Source organism: Micropterus salmoides, unplaced genomic scaffold (assembly GCF_014851395.1).
Source record: "Micropterus salmoides isolate LMB-PRFRI ecotype aquatic unplaced genomic scaffold, ASM1485139v1 Ms_hic_scaffold_8, whole genome shotgun sequence".
NCBI lineage: Eukaryota > Metazoa > Chordata > Actinopteri > Centrarchiformes > Centrarchidae > Micropterus > Micropterus salmoides.
In genome coordinates, this window is record NW_024044570.1 from 36540853 (window position 1) to 36565641 (window position 24789).

The 24789-nt window shown below is 40.1% G+C and overlaps 1 pseudogene; it reads right to left on the reverse strand.

The window, feature by feature from the left end:
* Nucleotides 1–24789, reverse strand: part of LOC119894384 — a 309889-nt pseudogene that overhangs the window by 138485 nt on the left and 146615 nt on the right.

Sequence of the window (24789 nt, forward strand, 5' to 3'; positions counted from 1 at the left end):
GTTTGTGCTGAAACAACTCCACATCTGAATTTTGGATCTCTGAGTAGCTCCCGCTGCTTAGAAACATGCATCTGTGTTTACACTGCTTTGCTAGTTCGTGAGTCGGGAGGAATATGTCGCTTCAGGTGAACTGCTCTTAATAAAAAGACTAAATACTGAATACTAAAGACTAAACACCAATCGCATCCTTTCAACTGTAAAATTCTTGACAGAGAAATATTTTACTATTCATACTTCAGGTAATACTATGTTGCGTTACACTCAAGCAAGGTTCATTTCTGCTAGAATGAACGCAGACCATATGTAGATGTATGGACACGTTACGGACACTTTCATAATATTTAACGATGGTAATCAAGTATGGGGATGTAAAAATTAACTTGGATACAGAGAAGAGATACCGCCTGAGCCAGTGTTGTGCGTGTGAATAAGTAAAGCAGGCCCTGAGGAGGCTGTTTGGTTTTAATAAAACACCAGAGCAGATGGTAGTGTGATCTGGGCCACAGAGAGAGTAAGAAATAAAGTGAAGAGTGAGGAGAGAAAGCCACACGTCTCTAAAGTTGCTCTATCTTCTACTTCTCTTTTGTGTTTTGTCACATCTGTAGGTATCAGCAAACCATTATAGTATCCATTCTGAATTTCTACAGTGAATAAAAGATACTATGATGCATTACATATGTTCACAGCATACATTAATTAGCCAGCAGGGGCCTCTGATTCAGTTGGTGACCTTATGATCATGTCTGTAAACCCCTCACACTACAGGATCATTCGGGCTTATCATCGGTTCCAACCAGCCTGTTCAGTTGGAGTTCATTTCTGCTTTGCACAAGAATCTTTGTTGGGGTAAACAGGAGATGGATAGGATTCTGAAAAGGTCCTCTGATCGGAAGTTATTCTTCATATATGTGCTGCCTGTCTCGATGACACCTTTGCTAGCAGGTCACATATCGGGTTGTCTGATGTCTGCTCTTGTTTTTCAGAAGAAGAAGTTTAATTACTCTGAAGAAACAGAACTAATTAGAGGCTTTTGTAAAAGAATCAAGGTCTGTAAGGCTGCATGTTGCCTGATGTTAGCATCTGAATGTTATGGACTCCTTTGTTCCACTGGGTTTTCTATTTTTTCTTCCAGTCCAGCTTGCCTTTGGCTATATCCTTAGCTAGTCTGTTTAGCCTCAGGCCAGCTGCATTTCAACATTTCAACCATTCACGGCCTGGCAGTGAGAATCTAAACCTATCCATCAAGTGCTTTAACAATTGGATAAAGATGTAAAAGAGACAGAGCTTATGTAATTCCCATTAAGCCACCAGAACAGGTCATGTCTTAAGTCATGTCCTGCAACCCTGAAAAACCTTCCGGTGCTGCACAGCGGCGACGGGTGCATGCGGCGCGTCAGATATGTTTTTTGTCTTTTTCTTTGTGTTTTTTGTTTGTTTGCACGGAGTTAAACGTCAACATCACGTAAGAACTGTTGCTGAATGACAGGAAAAGTGGGAGACGCTCAGGATGCATTTAACAGCGTTCTTGTATGCTACCATTTTGGCGATCCACCTGCTGTTGCCGACTCATTTACTAACTCTGAACAGACGCGGTTACAGCCTCAGAGCAGCCTCAGCAGACCGCCGCTTCAGCAAATGGCATTCTCCGTTACAGTCATAACCAACTATCGCAATTGAGGGAGCAAGATTATGGCGACGGCATTTCACTTGACTTACCTGAGGAATGTAAGAGAGGAGCGAGGACATCAGGAAGAAGACGGAGGGGCCGGCGTGGCAGGGTATGCCAGAGGGTTTGTGCACGCGGAAGTAGGCCTCTCAGAGTACAGGGAAAGTTGTTTGCTCTGCTTTAACGAAACATGGCTTAAGGAGACGATTGACAACTCTACACAACAGGTCACAGGGTTTAGCGACCCTATAAGGTTGGATCGGGACTCACAGATAATGGGTAAAAAACAGGTTGGGGTGTGTGTGATCTGCACTACGTGAACAAACCAATAGAGCATTGTAGCCAGCTAAATGGCTATGCTGCTTGGACTAATTACTTCACGTGGATCTTCCTTGGGTGAAGTATTGTTAACAATGTCATTGAGTTAAGAGTACTTCAAACGTGTTATTTATGATTAGTTTATCTTTTGGCTTCTGCTTACAACTTCAAATTAACTTAGGTTTTGAAACCCGTGTAGCATCTTTACTGCTATATTGTTTTTTAATGTAGCAAATGGAGAAATTTGCAGACTTTTTCAGATTGGGCTGTAGTCCACAGGGCATTTTACAATTGAGAAAAAAGATCACAATTTAGATTGTGGAATCGGGATTGCGATGAATTAATTTTTTTGGCCAGATCTCCCACCCCTAGAAGAACCCCAAATTTGTATTTGTGAATTCTCCTCATCTTCACCTTCTTCTCACTGCCTGCTTTCCCCTGCACTTCCCTCTAATGTTCTTTCTCTGTCTACCACTTTAATTCAATTTACTTCTGTCCAACTCTGCTCAGTTCAGTGGCTGTTTCAACAGCATATCACTATGATTCAGCTGCTGAAAGAAGTTATCGAAGGTATCGAAATGAATTACATTCCTCTGAAAATGAATTCAACAATAAGAACAAGAAAACCTCTTTGTCCTGTTACCTGTCTCTCTGTCTTTCTCACTACTATACTTCTTTGTAGATACAAACAAAAAATAACACAGCATAATGCAAGCTTAACATCCTGTGGACTACAAGATATTGTGGCTAAAACACCATCTATCACATATTAAGTCCATTGAATCAGTGTGAACCTAATTATGAGATGTGAGAAGACAGATATCGGTCTCTTGTCTGTGTGTTACACAGAGCTGGAGTCAGGATACGAGTTTAGCTTAGCATAAAGACTGGAAGCAGGGGGGAACAGCTAGACTGGCTCTGTTCAAAGTTTACAAAAAAACCATCTACCAGCGCCTCTAAAGCTTGATGCAGGCCTTCTATCCATATGAACACCTCCCTGTCAGAGAGAAAGCAAATACACCAAAATGTAAAACCTCATTGCAGTGCGTCGCTATGTCCAAATCTAGTTTTGAGAGCTTCATTATTTCAGCTGATTCTGTGTTTACATGATGCATATTCCTGAATTAATGTGTGTTTCATCATGACTACATATTTTTTTCTTCAAAAATGACTAATTTAAGCAGCTATAGTGACCTTTCCATTGAGGAAAATTGTCTCTCCTATACCAAAATTTTCTTTTCCAGAAAGAACAGAAATGGGCAACAACAATCCTAATTGGTGGCAGAGCAGTGACCACACAGCCGCTGATTCAGTATAAAATGATGGCTAAAACCCTCAGAGCCTTTTCACAGGGGTGGGCCAGACGGCTCAGAGAAGAGACTCTCAGTTGTCACAGCAACAAGCTGCATGTAGGAGTTTGTTGTGTTTTGAATGTTCCACAATCAGCAGTGTGGACTCTTGGACAGCAGGGGCAGCAGGGGCCACTTCATCCGTTAGTTTGAAAAAGTAGAGCCAAAGGGTTCAACAATGTCTTAAGAGGAGGAGCTATTGTGACGGACCTACGCCTAGACAGACAAACAAATTGTGAGAGCAAATGCTGGATATTTATATATAGGTATGGGTTCTTCCACATTTCACAAATGAGGAAATGACATGAAACAGATATGTGTGGTGTTCAGACATGATAAATGTAAAACATTTATTTGTAAGGCCATTAGACTTGGCTGGTCAGAACTAAGATCAAGACAAAAATCGATTCTACAATTAGACCAAGCACAATCAGAGGCTCACTTTTTAAAACTACTAACTGAATATTAATTTATGTCATTTAAAACACGTTGAAGTTGAAGGTCATCTATTTGGATGGTGGAGCGGTAAGTTAATCTCCTAAACTCTGATCCATTAAAAGTGCTGAAATAAATATATCGTATAAAAACAAAGTCAGTGGCCTCATTTTTTGCAAGTTCTTGCTCATTCACTCTTTTCACTGTTGACTTTTGTGTACATTTATGCTGGTAGAGCTCACTGCACTTCCACAGCTCCAGAAGACAGATGCTATCCCACCATTAAAGCTTCAGAGAGATGGAGAGAGACAAACAGTGGCAGACAGAGTGATAGACATCTCTCGGTCCATCCAGACTTGGATGTAAACACAGATTATAGTGTGATAAAGGTGACAATATTCCTTTTGAGGAGAAAACAGATGCCATTTCCTCCTCAAGCAGAGGAACAGCATGTAGGAAGAGGAGAGTAATGGAATCATCAGTTTTTTGCTTGGCTCGGTCTTTTTAAAAACATCCATTTTGAGTGGCTGAGACTCCATATCAACACACTTCATCTCTGTGTGCCGCCAGTCAAATGTCAGTGCTGTGTGTGTGTGTGTGTGTGTGTGTGCCCTACAGGCAGTAATGTGGGTTGACTGTAAGGCGGCACTGGCACTAAATGAACAGATGGATGTAATCAACAGATGGTTGATATGGTGTTTCTGTGTGTGTGCCCTTAAGACATGGGGTCTGTGTGATGTGTGTGTGCTTCCAACAGACACATGATGTGAAAAGGAACAGAGAACTGCTAACAAGCATGTGAACCAGTGTCCATAAAGTGTGAGGGGTGTACTCACACTTTTCATGTGACAACACTGAAGAAATGACCCTTTGCTACAATGTAAAGTAGTGAGTGTGCAGCTTGTATAACAATGTAAATTTGCTGTCCCCTCAAAATAACACATCACACAGCCTTTAATGTCTAAACCGCTGGCAACAAAAGCTCAATATTGTCACATGTCCTGTTAGAGTCACAGTTTAGAGCTCACATGACCCTGTGGATGTGCTAGGTAGACCAGTATAAAACATTCTCACTCCCAACTCGTCACATATGGAAGCTTGGGCAAGACCCATTGGCTTCACTTTTTAATGTTCTAGGTACTTTTGCACCTGTACCTCAGCCAATTGCCTTGTCTCTGACCTTTGTTATTGTAACTGAGAAACCCAACCTGAAAGGGAATTGTCATCTTACAAAGGTGAAGGGAAACTCATTATTTCTGTCATGGTGAGGAATCCTTGGTAGGAAGACCCTTTGACCCCCCTTTGTCCCTACAGAAATCTTGCACTCAACCACCACCATACTGGTGCCATTTTTGGGAGTCTGATCAGGACCTGCTTGCAGGTTCTTAAGCAGCATGACTGAAATTCCTACTCTGAGTTTCATTTCATGGTTTGGCATTCCAGAGCATGTCAATGAATTTAGGAACTTAACAGGCAGTGTATCCTGTATCAGGATCTTTGGAGCAATCAGTGAATATAAACACTGAGGCTGAAAAATTGATCAAAATAGTTCTGTACTATGGTCCATTCTGGAAGGTGCTCTGATTTATATTTCACTCCCTGCTGTATGTTGAGGTCTACACTTGGCATTGGGAATAACCAGGGAGGAATGGAAGACATTGACACTGTAGGGCTGGACTGTAATTGTTATAATCCTAGACTTTCTGCCTTTGCACCATCAATCCACCCAAACTTACCATTGAAGATTAACCCAGTACGCCAGCATTAACTTCACTCTCCTGATGCATTTCCACCTGCACTGCTGATACTGAAGATGTTCTGAATGATATACTACAGATTCTCAGGGCCTCAGCTTGTAATGCATCTAATTTCTTCAGGTGTGATTCTGCTGCTGACATATATGTTACACACCCATAGTCTAAGAGAGATCTCATGAGTGCCCAGTATATACAGTATTTTGGAGAGCTGCTCTACTTGCTCCCCACTCTTGAGTATAGTTAAGTATCTTGAAGACCTTTTTATCTTTGCTCTTAACTTTATCTAAATGATCATTCCATGTGAGCTTGAATAACAGTGGGCTACACACACTACTTTGCAGAGTTCCATTCTTCACCTGATCTACACCGATGTATTCTGCACCTACCTGTATTTACCTGTCAAATAAAATTCATGATCCAGTGACTTCAGCTTAACCTCTCTGTGACCATTCGTTCCATGATTTTGCGTAAATGTGAAGTTAATGCAATAGGTCTGTAGCTAGAAGGATCTGATGGGTCTTTTCCTGTTATGAACTGGGAAACTATTATTATATATCCAACACCATTTCTTCTTCTTCTTTGGTGTTTTATAGCGGTGACATTCATAAATGTTGCATTGTCGTCAGCTACAGGATTAAATAGTTTCTCAGTGCGAAATATCTACAGTGTCCATTCACCTAACAAAGCTTGCAGTTTATCTGTGCTTTGAGCTGTTGTGCAAAATAAAAAACACTGATAACAAAAACCATATGCAAAGGCCGGCCCCCTGATCCTTTGTTTGGGGCAAGTTTGGATTGGATGCAGGAGTGTGGGTGAGAGGAATGGTGGGACACACAAACCGCTCTCCAATTATAGTAGTAGGATAGGAAGCAACGTCCAGTTAGACTTTCAACATAAAATTAGTGGTTAACGTTGTGAAACGTCACAATTTGGTTAGGTTTATGTACCAAAATGACTTGGTTAGGTTTAGGAAATCACAATGGTTTGGGTTAAAATAACTACGTCACTGAAGTGGCCTACGTTACGTCAAAATAGAACAATATTAGTAAGAATTAGCTCTTTCCATTTATGTGGACCTAATTCAGCATAAAATGTATAGATGACAGCAGAAAGCAACATGAAGTGTATCAGTTTGGAGTCAGTGCACCGCGAGCCCCCAGAACAGCTTCGGGGCTCCTCGGCAAGTCTGTGGAACTCTGTTGGAGGGATAACCACCATGGCTTTAACCAGCTATGAGGTCACTGAGGTCCGGACCTCCGTAATTATATGTAGGCTATAGCTTATCAATATAGAAATTCTAATAAAAACCTTTGATAACACAATCTTAAATGAAGTCTTTAGGACCATCTGATTACACTATCACAACCCTCATTTCAACTTGAAAAACTGTTCTCTGATCAGTGTCCAGACTTGGGAAAACACATGAAAAAGTTGTGAAACTGAGAGCACCACTGTTTGCAGGCAGAGTTTTGGCCGATACCATTTACCTTGGAAAAGGGTATGACATCTGTGTTGTGAATTTATGCGCACATTTACGCACGAGGCACAGCAGCGTAACTTCATTGAATATTAAAATCTGTCTTGCCGACAGGATCGGTCAGGATCTAATGTTAATTTATGTACTGTGTTCTTCTACACATCCAAAAGGTCTCACACACAGTCCAGGTTCATCCAGTGAAACTAACTACTGTAACTAGTAAAGCAGCCGTCCTCCTGATGAATCCTGTGCTCCAGTAGAACATCTAAAATATTTCAGAAGCTAAACGTTAACGCTAAAATTCTCCTCTGGATAGTCTGTCCTATCAAGTTTAAAACTGTAGTTATGGGTTTTGCTGCTTAAATGTCCCACGATATTTGCTGTGACTTTACTGTGCACATAGACACGTTTAAAATGACTGACAGCAGCCCCTAAAATCATGAAAGTAAATCGTTAAAGAAAACAGTCATATATCAATACACAATAAAGGAATCACCTGGAAAGCTACAGGGACCGGTAGAGATGGAAATATGAGAAAATAATTAATTGGATGGGGGAGGTATGGATAATTTATGCGTACATGAAGATTCAAATAATGTTGGAGCCGATCAGCGCATCACATCAGTTCAGCTGCTATAATCGTGACAAAACGGGTGTAAACAGCTGCTGGCATCAAATTATTAGGCTGTAATATCAACCACAGCATCCAGCAGTGATCTACATTTCTAATGAATTTTTTTTTTTACTGTTAACCGTTTTCAAAAGACAGCTTAAGAGGCAGTTTAACTGGCAGGCGGGCGGTGCAGCAAATTCAAACCTGAGAACCGATTAAAAGCATCAGGACAGCATCAAACTTTACTAAATGGCTGTTGCTGGAAATAACAAAAGAAGGCTCTGTGCACATGAAAAACATGCAAAGCCACAAAATAAATATTATTCAACACATATACGAGCAAATATTTAGATGTAACCCCCAATGTAATCATGATATTACACATCATACACATATTTTTCTGTACATTTATTTTGTAATCAGATTACAGAACAAAATGACTCCCTAACATTGCTTGTGATGATAGTTGAAGATAGATAGATAGATAGATAGATAGATTTAAGCTACTGTCATTTCCTCCAGGTACGGATTTTGCTCTCACCAAGCTGAGGGCTGAGATGATGTTCTGTTTGAGGCAAACGTTTCTGGGTTTCTGTGTAGAGCATGATAGCTAACACTGCTAGGGCCCTTTCCACTGCACTGAAATCGTAGCTACCATGAATTTTGTTGTGAAGATTAACTAGGCCTATACCGAGATTTCCCTGTCACATTTGCACTACCTGATCATAACTTTTACATTATGTAAACTTTAGTGAACCAAGAAGTGAAGGAGACAGACCATGATGACCTGTGCCCACTGCACTGCAGGTCAAGCCTTCACCGAGTTATTGTAAATAAGCTCTGTTAAAGAAACAAAAAATCTGGACCTCACTGATTTTGGAACCCTGGTTACGGCCCTGATAACCACCATTCCCTCATTTATATCCACCACCTTTATTTAATCAGATCATCTCACTGAGATCCAGAGAGAGCTGAGTGCAGCAGATAGAAAGAAACACCAACACGGCCAGACCAACAGCATCAGAGACAGTCACACACACACACCACTACATGGATCTGAAGATGAGAGTTTATATTTATATGGGACCCTTGTCCCACGAGGTGTTCCAAGGGTTTCACAGGTGACTGTCTGTGTGCAGTAAGTTGGCCTATCAAAATGAAAGCTGAACAGGGATTCATTTCATTTTCTGGTTTGGGTGTGTGCCTCAGCCTACAGCCATTGAACACATTCCTGAGTTGTGGTCTGGCTACCTGTTTCACCGAGCCATCACATGTAAGAAATGACGCTGTTGTTGTACTGATGGAGATAGTGCTGTAGAAATACACGGACAAGTACATTATACTGAGTTTGTCAAGACGACAGGTTGAGATGCAGGAACCAGAATATTAAAACCAGAGCAGAGCAGAACAGAGGGAGATGGCTTAATAAAATACAATAAACTATTCAAAGTCCTGTTTCTCATCCCATTATTGGTCATGTCAGTTGTTTGTTTAAGCTGTGATATCTTGATGAAAAATTTTTTTTGCATTTATGCATTTGAGCCATTTCTAGAACTCTGCTGAAGTATGACCTGACCTGGGTTTTGATATCCACTATTGTCGGTTTGATGTATATTGATGACACATGATACTGATAATAATGGTAATAATGATTCAATATAACCAAATGTAAACAAAGCAGCAGTTGTGGACACAGACAAATTCACTCTGATCAGCGAAGGTTGCATCCAGAATAGAAAATACTAATAGGAAGAGAAAACCAATAAAAGAGGATCTTCATATTGATCCCAAAAAACTATTGGTCCACCACACAGATGATCAGTCTGATCTGGTTCTACAATGACTGACGTGCAGACTTTTATTTTACTGAATCTATTCGTCTTTAAAATGTTTCATGTTTATGATATATGTAAGATATTTATTTCTTGGGGTTTAAATGTCACTTTATGTAGAGCTATATTAAATAATTAAATATAAATATCTGCTTTTACTATAATGGGACATCAGACATAAGAAAAAATAATTTTTTAATTTTTATAGTTTCTAAGCACTGTATGTATACCACTTTTCACCGTGGGGCTGGAGCATGTCCCAGGGTGACAGGGTGGGCACAACCCATACAGTATGTTTTAGTGAGGTGCGTTGGTTTTGAGAAACAATGAGGATGTTTTATGAGATAACAAGAAAGGTGATATTTTGTATAACAAAAAAGTTTCCTATTAAAACTGAAGCATTTGAAAATGCCATAATAGCATTTTTCATTACAATGAGAATGATGTGGCAGGGTTATGTTTCAAGTGCAGTAAATTTAAAAAGAAATTGTTTCTGCAGGTGGCCAAATTAAGGCCTTGGCCAATATTTAGAATTTACAGCATAAATAAAATGCCTGTGGTTTGAAGTCCCTATTCACTTAATAACATAAAACAAAAATAGTAAGTAATCTCTCACTGAGCCTTTGGAGCTTTCATTGTAATTTTCAAATTGCACATTGAACAAGAGTCAAAAACCTCTGACATTGTAGTTAGTAATGAAGCTGCTTCAGTTAAAGACTTTCATGTGCTTTAAGAAAATGAAAACCTATTAAAACTTGAAAAAAAATATTAGTCCATTTTTAGAGTTGAGATTAAGGAGCCTCTCTGAGTAAGCACCCTCTGTCAAGTCAATTGTACTTTGTCATTTTCAAACTGTGACTTAAAAATTATGTAGATCACAGTTAACGCATGACTTAATTATTTCTTTATTGTGCCGTGCCACTTCATTTATGTAAACATGACTTCTATTAGTGGTCCTGCTACAGAAAACACCATCCCCGCCTCACTACATGAGCCCAAATGAAATTCAGCAGGAAAAAAAAACCAACATGAGAAGCTAGATCTAAACTGTCTGCTCCTTCCAGAGAAAACTCAGACTCATCAGCACTGGATTTTATCCCTCTCTCATCTTTTTTGGATTCTCTGCGTGCTGTGGGCAGTTTACTTTCACCATCTCTGGGTTTTAAAGCACAAACACTCAGCTCTGGCTGCCAGCTGAGGGGGCAGTGTGATGAAGCTGCTACTGGCAGTCAGCTGTGGATGTGTACTGGCACACTGCTACAGGTCCAGGTGCTCGGCCTACCCTCCCTGGATAAACTGCATGTTCAGTATTACTTTTTATATTGGCGTATATGGAAGCTTCCTCTGCCAGCGTCTGCCGTGTTTACACTGCCTCTTACATATATTTCAAAAGTAATATTTCTTGAGGCTTCTTATAATCATAAGAAACTTAATATTGTACGGAAGCTTCCTATTTTGTCCATGGAGTAATGACTGCACTACTTCAGGATTAGGAGGCTTCCTCGTCTGTGATGCAGAAAAATCAAACTATATAGATGTGTCCTGATCAAACTATATAGATGTGTCCTGATCAAACTATATAGATGTGAATCCCCGACACTCAGGATCAGTCAGGATGAAGTGTCAGCAGCTTCTCTGATCAGTAAAAGTAATTTGTTAAAGCACAAACACCTAGCCTACAGAAATCTATTTCCGCATGATCCATCAGGGGAGCTACCTTCTTGTTAAGAGGAGCTGAGCTCCCCCGTAGTTTGCCCCCTGCCTACAATCTCGACCACTGGATTCCTGCAACAGGAAATAACGTTACTCTTTTACTCATGAATTTGTTTTTCTGCTGCCGAAATGTTTCTCAGTGTTGGTTTTTTAGAACTGCGTTATATTATTGCGTTACAGCAAAAAGCAATACATTACTGTAATTGCGCTACTTTTGTAACGTGATATGTTGTCCACTGTTGCATTGGTTCTCACCATTATTTTTTTTAAATGTGGACCCCAATTTAATGGAAGTACATAAGTAAATTGCTGGGTTATTCTTTTAAGGCAGATGAGTTTGTTTTTTTCCAGTAAGTACATTTTATTTTAAACCTATTTTTCGCCAAACTAGCATTCCAATTAATATCACAGTTAATGTGAATAACAGATGCATGGTTCTAAATAAGCTAGCTAGCTATAGCATTAGCTGTTTGTAATGGCAGAATTTTTTTTCTCCCTACATCTAATCTTTTATGCATGTTCTATTATGACTATTATTATTACTGTTCTATTATTACTATTACTGTTTACATCTTATTTATACATACATAAAAATTTTATTCTTATTATACTCTTTAATATTATGGCGCATGGTGTGTGACAACCGGCAGTGCTTGTAGAAGCAGCAACGGTAGCTCCTTCAAACTTTGCTACACTTTTTTATCTGTTTTTCCCGGCTTTGTTGTCAAAACATGCGTTACCTCTGACATAAATACAGTTATTGGAAGATGAAGACAGGGTTTTTGGATTAAAGAGCAGAAGACCATGATCCACCTGGCCCAAACAACCGGACCAGGTGCCATGGCGGGTGCAGTTTTCGCTCTGACAAGAGGAAAGAGAGCATGGAGGAGCCATGCTGGCCCAGCTTGGACTTAATTCTGCTCCTAAAGAGCTGGTCTGGACAAAATGGGACTCTTGACCAGACAACAGAAACCAGAGACTGCTGTGCCCACATCATTCCAGGGACCTGCCCCATCAACATCCCGGATCAAGCATTCAACTGTCAGCGCAAGACTCTGGCAAGATGAGAGGAGGTGGACTCGTTTTACATCGATGATGCTTGGTGCACAAACGCAGTTAAGATGGACTCTGTTTCCCAAATGTCAGACTGTTTATTGTGAAGATGAAACTTTCAGATTGTCATCTGGTTGCTGCTGTTTACAAACGTTTATGTACATATGTATATAAAAACTGTATATATTGTTTTATTTTATTTCAAGTGGAGGCCTACATTTAAATATGGTAACATTGCCATATTTTAATATAGGCCTTCACTTAATTATATGTTGTGTGTGTAGCATGAAGGAACCACGAATTTCATTTCGTTATGCAGCCTTGTGCTGTATAATGACTAATAAACAACCTTGCACCTTGTGTCTTGTAGACTGTCCACACATGTGGGGTTTAGGTCAGAGCTGTGAGATTTTTTTTAGTGTTTTCCTTTCTGGCTGTTCCTCTGAACAGTAGAACAGAGAGAACAGTAATGTTACACTGTTATTTGTCTATATATCACATTCACTTTTAGATTTGTTAGAAACAGAGTTGCATCAGGAGGATTTATTTAAAACCTCACTGTCACCAGTCAGAATGACAATGGCCTGAGACAAAGGTCCCATTCCAAATTCTAAGCCAAAGGCCAGGGGCCTCATTTCCAAGTGTTGCGTATGCAGCTTTCTAAGCAAACTTTGTGATTTATAAAAAACAAAGTTGACAGGAAAATGTGATGTCATGCGAACGCACATAAACATTTCTCCCGTCTTCTTCTTCTCACCTACAAAGCTCTTAATGGTCAGGCACCATCTTATCTTAAAGAGCTCATAGTACCTTACTACCCCACCAGAGCACTGCGCTCCCAGAATGCAGGGTTACTTGTGGTTCCTAGAGTCTCCAAAAGTAGACTAGGAGCCAGAGCATTCAGCTATCAAGCTCCTCTCCTGTGGAACCAGGTTCCAGTTTGGGTTCAGGAGGCAGACACCATCTCCACATTTAAGAGTAGGCTTAAGACTTTCCTCTTTGATAAAGCTTATAGTTAGGGCTGGCTCAGGTGAGTCCTGAACCATCCCTTAGTTATGCTGCTATAGGCCTAGACTGCCTGGGGATTTCCCATGATGCACTGAGCTCCTCTCTCCTCTACTTTCTCTCCCTCTGTATGCAACCTCATCCCATTAATGCATGTTACTAACACAACTTCTCCCCTTTCTGGTAGTCTTGTGCTTTCTCGTCCCTCTCCTCTCTCCTCCTATCACTTCCTGCAGGTGGAGTCTGGATCTGTGGTTGCGGGTCACCTGCTGCCCCCGTGTTCCTGCTCGACACCCTCTGCTGCAACGACTATTGTTACTAGTCCTATTGTTATTATTGTTATTATAATCATTAACATTACGACTGTTACCATTAACACTATTATAAATATCTGTACCATTTTTCATTTAGTCTATAGCAACATCACCTTTACTGTCTGTACCTCTGTGTGTATATATTGTGTAGGCTGCCTCCCTCCCCTCTCTCTCTCCTTACATCCCTCTCTGTTCCTCTCTCTCTCTCTCTCTTCACCCCCAACCGGTGGAGGCAGATGGCCGCCCACCCTGAGCCATGGTTCTGCTCGAGGTTTCTGCCTCTTAAAGGAAGTTTTTCCTTGCCTCTGTCGCCTAGTGCTGCTCTTGGTGGGAACTGTTGGGCTTCTGTAAATAGCATCATAGAGTACGGTCTAGACCTGCTCTTTCATGAAAAGCGCTCTGAGATAACTGTTGTTGTGAACTGGAGAAATGAGAAACTGCAGATCAGATGGCAGAAAGATGGAACAGTTTGAAATGGATACTATTGTGTATTTATTTGCAAAAACAGATAAAAGGTATTAAATGGATAAACAAACACCCATTTGATTGATTTTCCCTGAAGTGCACTCAAAAAGAACTATTTAAGGATAATAAAAGGAAACAGAGATATCTGTTTTTGCAAAAGAACGCTTCAAAACAGTTAAATCGGGAATCATTTTTAATTTGATCATGTGGTCTATAACATATGTGCATTTGACCATTACAGTTTAAAATAATACTCTGCAGCTGGAGAGAGGCACAGTGAACTCTTAAGGGGAAGTAATGATTGATGAGTGTGTAAAGAGTGAACCCTCCTATGGAATTTGACCTCTGACCCAGTGGTAGGGGGAGTAGAGATTAGTGTGTATGAAGGGACTGGACCCTTATATGGTATTTAGCAGATACCTAAACATGTCCTATATAAGCTGTGTTCGATGTACAGAGAGACAGAGTGGTCATCGGGCTGGGTCACTCTCCAAGCTGCTGCAGAGCTTGTAATTGATGCTGAATTCCTTGATGTAATAAACTTTTATAATCAAGAACAGTGTCAAGCGGATTTCTTCTCAACACATCATCGCAGCATTATTGTTCGGACACCACAATCTGTAATTAATACTTGCATGCAGTTAAATGTGCTCTCATAAGACTCTAATTAAGAAGAACAGCACGACAAAATACCTTTAAGGTGACTGGCCTCAGTCCAGCAAATATATTGTTATAACATGTTCGTTGACTTATCCTTATCTTGTGTTTGTGTGAATAGTTAAACACAACCTGAGTTGGTTTACTCTCTTTTCAAACAAGGGAATCCAAATTATTAACCTGGGTCATCTGCTACGTCTTGCATGTCTTTGTACTCCTCCACCTCAGGAGGGATTCTTTTTCCTGCAGGTTGCTCATCAAGGGGGTGGAGCTCCAGTGTCCCCTTTTCTCTGGGGCACAAACACTCCTGTGTGTGTGCCTTTTGTCCAGCAAACAACATCTCTCTTGCTTCAACCTCCCCAACAACAACTTCAGTGTCACAGATGTAAGAAGAATTTAGCGCCGATACAACAGGCGCCAATAAACCCAGGTCACACCAACAGAAACTCCTCCATAACACACCAACCAAATGATCGATCAGTAAATTCAGCTGATACAAGCAACACTGACTTCAGGTCAGCTGATTCCCTCTTTTTCATATTGAAAGCTTATACAGATGTAAGGACACCTCAACATACAACTCATACAACTCTGCTAAAAAAAGTCAAGAGAGAAAGAAGAAGGGGAAGACAGATGCTTTGCTGCCTTTCTCAATCTGTCCTTGTATTCTTTTTTCCTACAGCTCCTCCTACCACTGATATTGCTAAGCTCAACGTTCCATGTTCTGTGTGTCTCTCATTTTCCCATGCCAACATCCTTTCCTCCCTTTTTTCCTTACTCACTTCCTTTCTCCCTTCATGCTTTTCATCACTTCGTCTATTGGAATAATACAAAGATAATGGCAAAGCACACCAGTTTCACCAGCTGTTCCATCCACAAGTCCCTGTACTGACCTTAATATGTCCATTCCTGTCACACCATTGTTAATGTCACACACCATGCGCATGAATACAGACAACAAATCTTTATAGACTAAGATATGTACAGCTTCTTACCTTTCATGCCAAACTTGGAGCGTCGTCCATACTTGTTGATGAGAAGGAAGAGAACCACCAGCATCACACAGGCAAACCCTGCCAGGCCTACTGCTATTGAGACCTACAAAGATGAAAGGGAAAGAGGACAAAAGGAAAACAGCTTAAAGAAAGCAGAGTTCTCATTCTGCAAAATCAGTTGTTCTTCAGGGAACATTGATGGAGCTGGAGGGACGGAAGAACTACAGGTGATTTCAGCTGGGATTTCTAGTCTCTGCCTCTGGTAAGGCAGGAGGCAGATGCTACTGCCGGTGAGAATCCTCAGTATGTTATTAGTTCTGCCCAGCTTTTTCCTAGTATACGTTGTAATGACATATTGCAGCCTCTAGGGTGTCGCTAGCAGGGCTTCTTTTTTCTGTATCTGAACTTTTTTTCACTACCATTTCATACGATAATATCTGTATCATTGGCGCACTTTGGCAAATACAGACATTCATATTTATCGTAACATAAACGTAAAGCTTGAACACAGAAATATGTAAAAGGAACAATACACACGCCTACACTAACCCATGCTCCTTCAAAAGCTCAGCCTCGACAGTTATCTTTTCCCAGTCAATTACAGGAAAAAGATGAACTCAATTACATTTCAAACCAACTCTCAGGCTCACCAGCCACCAGGGGATTTCCGCAGACAGAAGCACATGGCTGAGAGTGAATGGCGGAGAAGAAAAGGCTGGATTAAAATAACACCTTCTGCTCTCAACACTTCTTGAATGAAACTTTCAGATTTCTGTCTTTTCCTGTTAAACATTCCAATGTTGTTTTAATATAATGATCATCAACAGACAGACAATCAGCTGCTGCTGTTAAATCAGTTCTGACCATAAACTCAAAAACAATTTCAACAACAATAATTTGTAATGAAATACTTCATAATCTTACACCTGGGCAAGGGCAAGTGAGGAAAATGTATTTGCTACAAATCTTCTTGCAACATGGAATAGTGTCCGTTACAGTAGCGGACAAACACACATGCAGAGTGCAAATTTCTAATGTTGTAACAAGCTGCAATGGCGGCCATATTGAAAATTAAAATGGCCCAGTATCCACATTTTTTTTGGAATGCCATTACCTATATGTACACCAAATTTGATGCTTTTATCTCAGAGTGCACGATTCTTCTGCTAAGCCGCTATACTAGTAGAGTTTTGTTTGTGACTTTTAATTTAGCTATCACCTGTAGCTGATTAATGTCATTATGTAAATTGGCTGGTTGATATACTTACAGCATGCCCAGGACCGGTCCAGGGATCTTGTTCATAAAACATCTAAAGCTAAAAGTTGCTCGCAACAGGTAGGACAATAAATAAAAATCACGAGTGTGTCTCTCCTAACATCTTTTGCTTTTGGCCTAAGTCATTTATAAAGCCGTTCAGTCCAAAAAGTGTCTCTCAGTCTGAGAGAAGGTAGAGGTGCAGAGGACTCCTGAGTCACTGCTCACAGTCAATAATGTGATGGTGACAAGTTAATCATCTATCTATGTAACTATGGGAAACAAGCATTAAGAACACTGCACATGACATTAATGAAATGCATGTCTCTATGAGGAAGTGACAGCAGAGAAGCCTCTCCAGGTTGCTTCAAGAGCAGAAAAGGCAAAAACCAGAGACTAGAATAGACAAGAGAATAAATCCTGTGTCCGTTGTCATAAAATACATTTTTCGTTGAGACTGCAGCTTAACAGATACATCAAAAGGTCAATATTATCAGTAAGTATCAGGCATATAAATTGTAAGTCAGTATCAATATGCTGTGTGTGCAAACTACTACTTTAAACACTCATTATGTTTAATATTTCAGTCACTCACCCCAAAAGTATCCTCCTCAGGTCTGTGAGTCTCTGCAGTCGGGGTTACTGGTGGAAAAACACAAGAAGATATAGAGTGGGTTTGAAAACCACAACAGATTACTGCCCTGCTGCTTCGGCAAGGAAACTCTGCAGAGACAGTCTAAAGTCATCACGCACAAAACAATAAAGACACAAGAATAAATACAGAGCTATTCAAATCAATGATGCACACATTGCTTAGACCTAGACTTGTTATAGACACGGCGAGGACATAATATCATCTATACAAGTACAATCCAGGTCGGCAGTCCTGCAATAAATCCTGTGTTTGTAAAGATCATAAAATACATTAGTTGCTTGACAGATATATTAGAAGTTCAATATTTCAGTATCAAGCAGATACAGAATCACTAATGAAAGCAGTGAATGCTTGACTAGCATTTGAATTGACTTTTATTTAGTTTGGATTCATGAGTTGCTGTTCATTGCTATTTTGTACTCTTCTACGTTACTTTGACTAGCCAGCAATTTGGAAGTATCTAAAGTTTGTTTCACAACAGTTTGTGTCAAAACACAAAGTTCTTTCCATTAAACAAGGAAATTACAGACCTTTAAAATAAAGCATTACTATTAAGTGTGTGTAAACTCTCTCTACTCAGACATATCTTCATAACAAATGTATGTTATGCTTATGAAAATAAATAATGCCCCTAAATATACTAGATATATGTAATTCTCAACTATTTATATCAGTATTCACTTAAAAACACCTGTATCAGTTGCTCTCTAGTTTAGGCAGTTATAAAGGGACCTGTGATATAACTCTGTGGTCTTTTAGGGTTGTGGTTTGCAGTGCTGCTTTAAGACTACATTATATTATTCAGTGGTGAAAGACAGACTAAAACCCTTAAATTAAAAGCAAAAATAGTGTAAAAAAATACTACATTATAATTGCATTAATGGAAAAGAATTAGGGCCACATGTGAAAAATGTGTTTGAGTTGAAATTTTCACTTAAAAATAAAGTGACTCTGACTTCAAACTCAACTTAAATACTTGAATACATTTAAATACATTTTTAACATGTGGTCCTCTTCTGTATGCATTCAGAGTAACATACTTTTCTGTTTCTAAAATGTACTCAAGTATAAAAAGTAAAACTTATTATGCTTTCAGAATATTATAATTATTAGACACTCAGTGGCCATGTCATTAGGTCCACAAACACAATCAACAAAAGTTTTATTCAAAGATTGTCAAAGCCAGAACAAACTGCATCTTCAGTGTTTTGGAGCCCTATAGCACAATTTGATTTGTTGAGCAGCTGTATCACCTATAACTGTTTAGCGTATTGATACAATTATGAAGTGAAACAATACTGATACATTCAAACCAGCCACTATACATCCAGTGACCAACCACTCAAAGAGCTTTAACATGTCACATTCATAGTTCCAACTGCACATCACAAAGATAAAATAATCATTCACACAGTCTCACACACCACTGGGAGCAATTTGGGGTTCAGTATCTTTCCCAACATGCAGTTTGGGACAATCAGGGATTGAGCGGCCGACCTTCTGATTAGTGGGAGACCTGCTCTACCTCCTGAGCCACAGTTGCCATAGGCTATAAATGCTGTGGTGTGTGGCATGGGTTTGTATTAAAAAGAAACATAAACTAAATAAATTCTGACTCTGAATCATGCATGATTTTTCAAGTCAGTTAACTCCTTATTGACAACAATGAGAATCAAAACCACAATACTATAATGAGATTCTTGTAAAAAGCCCTTACCATAATCATAATCCGTTTCTGGACCTGTGAAAGAAGTGGGGAAGATAGAAATGATAGTGTAAGCCATACTGTACAAACAAGGTAAAGTAGCATATATACATGTTTGAGTCTGCATGAGAAAGGGTTAGCAAGATGTGAAAACAAAAATAGCTAGAACATAATTAAAGACGAGCAAATATAAGATTAGAAACAGAGTGTGGGTGCAAGGTGTGAAAAGAGCAAAACACCAGAAATAACACTGTTAACAAGATCATCGCCTCTCGTCTAAATATGCTCTTCATTCTCCACATCTCATTGACGCCAAATATAAGCTTTATTTTACCACATCAATTACAAACTCAGTGAGAGTGCTGCTGATATTACATGGGGAATCGGATCCCCATGGGAAAAGAGTGCTGTGACACTTGAGAGCTAGACCAGGAGTCAGACAGAATGTTGATACTGGCCGATTCACCAACACTCCAGGTAACATTCAATAACAATATTTGTTTTCAACAATTTATTTCTACAACATCTGTGCATGGCGGCTATGGTTAAGCTATGGTTGGGGTTGGCAACTAAAACACTTGGTTAAGGAAGCGTTATCTGTGGCTGATCCAACTCTGGTCTCCTGCATGAAAGACAGATGCACCACACCAACCACCCCAACCTGCACACTACTTCCTACACTGGTATGGAACATTGGTATGGAAGGTTCCAAGCACGGTCCATGCAGGCTTGCGAATGTAAATGACAATGCCTAGCCCGGGCAGCTAAATGCACAACCCCAGTGTACATACTCAGTGTGCCCTCTAATAGAGGTAACAAACCTCAGTCCTAATCAGAGTGTTTCCCTGAACACAGTATCCTGTATATACATCCACACATACATCCCTAGTCTTTCCACTGTTCCAAAAATCTTGTATGGTGGAAATGAGACCTTATTTCAGCAAGTTAGAAGTGAAAATCTTCTGGCTCTGCACACGGTCACTGCCTCTCTGATGCCCTGCCTCCCTCTCGCTCCTCTCCTGCTTGATGCCTCTGCTGTCCCTGCCTGAACCCGCCGTGTCTTCATTGTCTCCGAAGTCCTGGTCAGAGCCGCTGTAAATCACCTTAAACTGTATTGTCTGTTGTCAAACTGGCCTCTGTCGTCTCTGAGGCTGTGTTTGGTCTCGCTCCAGCCGAACCAATTTCAAAATCAAAAGTTTACATTCAAATAAGACATAACAAGATTAATCCATTCAAAACCATAAAATTTAGCAGATGTGATCAGACAAGTGATTTGGTGCACCCTATTTTTTTGGAGTACGAATTGGACGGGTGGAGAGTCTAACCTTTAACAATAGTTTAACTCAGATATCTGTACGATGTAAGATGAACAAGTTATTATTCATAGACTTAGCACCTTGTGTAGTTACACTGCCACCTAGTGACCATAGGAAAGAAATCTCAGTAACAACTAAATATACAAATATCGTGCGTAACACTGAAGACTTGAGTTATTAGCCAGCATTTAGCTTAAAATATTGACATGTATTTATAGCTAAATGCTGGCTAATAACTCAAGTCTTCAGTGTTACACATGATATTTGTATATTTAGTTGTCATTTGGTTTCCTTCAAATGAAGTTGGTGCTCCAACTTTAACGAATCTAGTAGTCATATCTCTAAACAAGAATTTATACATGTAGTTATTTTCTGTTCTTTGGACAGCAGGAGCTCATGGGAAATAATGACTCACGACAGAAAAAGAGTTGGGGGTTGAAAATAAATAAATTCTGACCAGGTAAGATGGAAAGGGGAGTCCTACACTTTGTCACCTTCAGATGCTAAAAGTGATCAGAAATGGGATTAACCTTCCTGGACTTCAAACGTAGAAACGTCAAGATTTTATTTAGGATTCCTGGCTACTGTCTAATACAAAGTTCTGTAACCCTTTATGGATGAGTTGTTATTGTTGTTGTTTTGTTTTTTATATATGACTTATGATAACTGGACTCACCAAATTGATTTCTGAGTTCTGGGAACATGGATATATCACTAACCAAAGTCTAACAGAGCAGGAAACACAAGTTATTGGTTGATTGTTTGGTTTGCCCATCCTTTTCAATCAGTGCCACTGTCCTGTCAATATCACTTTCCAAGTCAAGAGGCAGAAGCTGTTCTAGGGGGAGGTTTGAGACATTATACATTATCCTTTTTTCATCAACTTGAGAATGGTTAGGGTAAGGTAATTTTGCAGTATGTAGTGAGTCACTGTTGTGTTGAAAATGAATAGTCTTCTGAACTCTTGCAGACTGCAGCAGATTTTCCTCCAGGGTTTCTCTGCTTCATCCACTTTTCTTCTTCTGCGCCCAGTGCTGCAGCAGAGGAGCCAGAAACACACTACAAAATGTACATCCCCATTATAACACTTTTCTGCCATGACAAATGTTTTCATGCAACTCATGACCATCATGAACTCCTGCGAGAGTTAACCACACTCATGCAATGTAGTTCTGTGGCACCGGTTCATGCTGGTGTTTTGGGTCACAGAACCTGATGGGTCACAGATTTTGGTGTAACGCCGCTATGGCAGCATCTTAACAAGCAATCAATTGGAAAAGACATATCGAGTTGAAGCATCCAACCAGTCTTGGGAATTTCTGAGCGAATGATGATCACCAGAAATCATTAATGAAGGCCAAGACCACTAGCCAACAGTCACAGAGATTCTCCACCCAAGTCAAACTCTCAGCAGAAATGAACATGATCTAGTTCATTTTTTGGAACTGTGAACTTATACTCATTTACTGGCCACTTTATTAGGTACACCTGTTCAATTGCTTGTTAAAAGAATAGCTAATCAGCCAATCACATAGCAGCAACTCAATGCGTTTAGGCATGTGGACGTGGTCCAGACCACTTGCTGAAGTTCAAATCGAGCATCAGAATGGGGAAGAAAGGGGATTTAAGTGACTTTGAAAGTGGCATGGTTGTTGGTGCCAGACGGGCTGGTCTGAGTATTTCAGAAACTGCTGATCTGCTGGGATTTTTATGCACAACCATCTCTAGGGTTTACAGAGAATGGTCTGAAAAAAAGAGAAAATATCCAGTGAAAATGCCTTCTTGCTGTCAGAGATCAGAGGAGAATGGGCAGACTGGTTGGAGATGACAGAAAGGCAACAGTAACTCAAATATCCATTCGTTATAACCAAGCTGTGCAGAACACCATCTCTGAACGCACAACACGTCGAACCTTGAAGCAGATGGGCTACAGCAGCAGAAGACCTCCTGTCAGCTAAGAACAGGAAACTGAGGCTACAATTCTCACAGGCTCACCAAAACTGGACAACAGAAGATTGGAAAAACGCTGCCTGGTCTGATGAGTCTCGATTTCAGCTGCAACATTCAGATGGTAGGGTCAGACTTTGACATAAACAACATGAAAGCATGGATCCATCCTGCCTTGTATTAACAGTTCAGCCTGCTGCTGGTGGTGTAATGGTGTGGGGGATATTTTCTTGGCACACTTTGGGCCCCTTAGTACCAGCTGAGCATTGCTTAAACGCGACAGCCTCCCTGAGTCTTGCTGCTGACCATGTCCATCCCTTTATGACCACAGTGTACCATCTTAGTGCACCACGTCACAAAGCTCAAAACATCTCAAACTTGTTTCTTGAACATGACAATGAGTTCACTGAACTCCAGTGGCCTCCACAGTCACCAGATCTCAGTCCAATAGAGCCCCTTTGGGATGTGGTGGAACGGGAGATTCTCATCATGGATGTGCAGCCGACAAATCTGCAGCAACTGCGTGATGCTCTCATTCATAGTTCCATAGCTCTATTTGTTAAATTATGGACATAACTATGCTTCAGGATGTATTCAGTGTGTATTCCTATATCCTTTATCTGGTTGATACTTTTGAAACATTCTTTCAGATCAGCACAAGTGATCATTTGTCTCCACTGTAGTTTTTAGTTGTAACCTGAGGCTTTTCCTAACCTGACCTTAAAACCTTGAATCATTTGGACATTTCTGATGTATGTAACTAAAATGTGTCAACAAAATAGCCTATGTTATTAATGTGTGCAAATTAAGTATGTGGTTGTGTGACACAATATGAGAAGTGGAGCTTATGTTGTAGATTGATTTTCTTTCAAATTTACATGAACAAAGTTTGTATGCTGAGAATCCAGTGCAAGCTGGTCACTGGCCCCAAACAGCCACCAATGTGTCCAGCAGTTTATGTTTTTTGGTTTGCTCCACTGTTCCCATGTTGATTCTTGCCCTGCTCTGCTTTTCCTTGCTCTGTCTGGTTTTTGGTAGTATGATTTACAGTATGATAGACTGATCAATCGGTAAAGAGAAACACATAATTCAGGTGGCAGGTGACGATTCAAATCTATTGCCTAACTGTAACAGAACATCATGCAGTGCAGCTCTCAGTCATTCTGTGCTGCTTTCAGATCTGTTCCTCCTGTAGATCCTATTTTCTCATGTAATATCATCCCTGATGAGTAATGATTTAGTCTTCCCTCCTCTTTTGTGTCTTTGTTTTGGGAAGTAACCTCTTTAAATATGGCACCTTTTCATCTCAATAATAAATTATTGAATTTTTATTCAGTTAGAATCTCCTGGACTTTAATAGCTCCTGTGTTTCAGCATGTTTATTGCTCAAGTTCTTTCTGTACATTTAGAATCTGTTACTGCCCTCTGTTTTCTCTGACATGTCCAGAAAAAAGTCATAATATTAAGAGAATAACACCATCATTTAATGAGAGGTTTACCTGCCCTTAACCCTGCTGTGCATTGCATATTTGATCCACTGGAAATAACGTTATCCCCTTCAGACCGTTTGACCGATGCAGTTTGGGACTGCATGTTGCATGTGAAACTGAAAGTAAGTGAAACTGAAAGTAAGTGAAACACTTGTGATCAGGCAGAAATCTCAGCAGCTTCAGCAGCTCAGATAAAGTGCAGCTCACAGTTCCAACAGAGCAAGGCTGGCTTCAGTTTTTCGATGTTTATGTTGCAAAACTCTATCAGCTACATTACCACTCGTCACTGCTGGCTGGACTCACAGTGTGAGCGGTGTTTTTGATTACTATCAGGGCGTACGCTGGTGTGGCATCAGCTGGGCAGAGTTGATTAGCTCCACGAATCTTATCAGTTATACATTTGTATTTCGTGCGTTAGAAAATTAATGTGTGGCTTGACTGATCGCATGTGAAAAATGTCAAATGCGTGAGTCTCGCGAGACAACTTTTTACCTGACGAGATATCTCGTCACACTTTAATCTTGCAAGATCTTGTGGCATGACATCTTGTCACAACCCTGCTGGATAGTTTTATATATATATATATAGTTATACTGTAGAGAATCATGTAGTTGAATGACGTCTGACAAACTGTACCCCACTCTCACACATTCTGTAATCTACAGCAACCTAATGAATTTTCAATAATTAAAAAAATCTAAAACATGTTACTGGCTAAGATAACAACCTACTGCTCAAAATCAGCAAAGCCAAGGAGCTATTTGTTAATTTT